Source organism: Numida meleagris, unplaced genomic scaffold, assembly GCF_002078875.1.
Source record: "Numida meleagris isolate 19003 breed g44 Domestic line unplaced genomic scaffold, NumMel1.0 unplaced_Scaffold1014, whole genome shotgun sequence".
Taxonomy (NCBI): domain Eukaryota; kingdom Metazoa; phylum Chordata; class Aves; order Galliformes; family Numididae; genus Numida; species Numida meleagris.
The window spans coordinates 1-1,911 of NW_018362801.1; the positions used below are offsets into that span (position 1 = coordinate 1).

The 1,911-nt window shown below is 52.5% G+C and overlaps 1 long non-coding RNA gene across 1 annotated transcript; it reads left to right on the forward strand.

The window, feature by feature from the left end:
* The first annotated feature begins 9 nt into the window (after positions 1-9).
* On the forward strand, positions 10-1,892 carry LOC110390422. Its single transcript, XR_002433740.1, has 3 exons — positions 10-646; positions 1,385-1,501; positions 1,612-1,892. It is a non-coding gene; the product is annotated as an uncharacterized LOC110390422 (long non-coding RNA).
* Positions 1,893-1,911: the final 19 nt, after the last annotated feature.

Genomic DNA, 1,911 nt, shown 5'->3' on the forward strand with positions numbered 1-1,911 from the left:
CATCCCATCGCCCACACTCCCCATCTCCCTGCTTCTTTGCACTACGCATCTCATCACACACGCACTGCTCCTCCTCATACAGGCTCCCTGCCCACCAGCTCCGCTCGCGCTACCGGCCCTGCCCAAACACAGAGGTGGTCGCGCAGCCCAGCGGCACCTCCCCATCCCATCAGCGCCTCTGAGGGATGAGAGTAACAAAGCCCGCTGCCACCCCCTCCTTCCTCACCTCACATTAATCCGGAATGTCCTGACAGCCTCCATATGCCTACAGCACCTAAAAAGGAACTCCCATGTGAGGTGGAGGTTGGACGGAGGAAAGAAAAGGTCCCCAGGTCCCTCAAAACATTGTTCCTAATAAGGAAGATCTCTGAGTGTGCTGCTAAGGAATTAAGAACCCCAAGCCTTCTATTGCCATGCCTGGGCAGTGTTTCACTGTATCACCTTTCAAAATGGGCCCTACAAAGATCCTCCTGCGCTGGCTGATTCCTCAGAGGGGTGGCAGAAGGCGGTTTTATTCTATTTTGCTGCATTCATCCATTTCTCCTTCCAGTCCCAACAACAACAGCAGCACCCACCACACCCGCTGCCACCACCCACAGCAGCCAGCTCACCAGCAAGGACATCTCCCGGCACAGCCCGCATCCAGGTAACCCAGCTCCCTGCGGGGAGGCAGGGGCTCTGCCTGCACTGCTGCTTTGCTCTCAACAGCCTGAATTAAGGCCTGTGCTGACTGATGTGGGGAAAGACGAAGGCTATGAATCAGTGTCAGAGAGCTGCCTGTTAGGGGGTGAAAATAATTCCATTTTGTAATGGGCTGACCAGGAAAGAGGTGCAGTGACCATCCACAGAGATATCTGACTTCTCTGTGTGAGGCACTAAAGGACGTGGGACATTAATGGGACTGAGAAGGACAGGATGATGGTTGGCCTTGGAGATCTTGAAGGGCTTTTACAAACAAACAGATTACATGATTCCATTATCCAAGCTATCTGTCATCCCACTTGTGGTGACCTAGAAGTCACAAGCATGCCAAATGATGGGTCACACCAAAACAAGGGATTGCATTTTCAGATAACACTGGTTTTAGCATCAGCAGGGGATACAAGAAGTCTGCTGGCTACATGTCCTCCCTCAGCTCCCCAGCACAATGCCGACAGCAGCAGCCCACGGCTGGGGATGTCACCTGCAGACATGCCTGGTCCCCAGCCTCTCTCTCGGTGCCCTAAGGAAGCCCTCTCCTCACCTACACCTACAACAAGCCTTCCTCACACCCACACCGCTCTCTTTGCTGCAGGACCTCCCAATTACACTGCCACAGCTGGCCGTAACCCCTGCCGGGAGCTGGGCCTTTCCTCTTTCTCCTCTCTCTCCTTTCCACCTGCAGAAACAAGCAACAAGAACACACTGAATTCCATCTGTGAAGTTCTCCTCTGGGTTCGAGTGGCTGGCACCTGCCTCCTGCTCCTCACTGCCATAAGCATCACCATCACGCTCTGTCAAAGTAAGTTGCACCCTGATGAGTTAGAAGGGACAATCTAAGGGGTTAACGATTGCACGGGGCTAGGGTAAGTACAAGATAAGAAAAGGAACTCGGCAAAACTCCATTATCAGCAGGGACCAGTACCAGGAACTGCCGGAAGCCGGAGTGCCTCTGCAAAACAGCAGTGGGGTGAATAGAGCAGAGTGAGGAAGACGTCTAGCCTTCATCCAGTGACCACCAGGAGGAACTACAACCCATGCGCCATGGATTGTATGCAAAGGAATTCCTGGAGAATGCAAATGAATTCCCAGAGAATAATGAATATGTGCATGTATCCCGGGAAACATGCTGAATATGTATAAGCTTGGCTTTTAAATGCGTGGTGTTTTTGCTTACTGGTGTGCAAGCTGGGAGGAAATATCCCCTTGCAC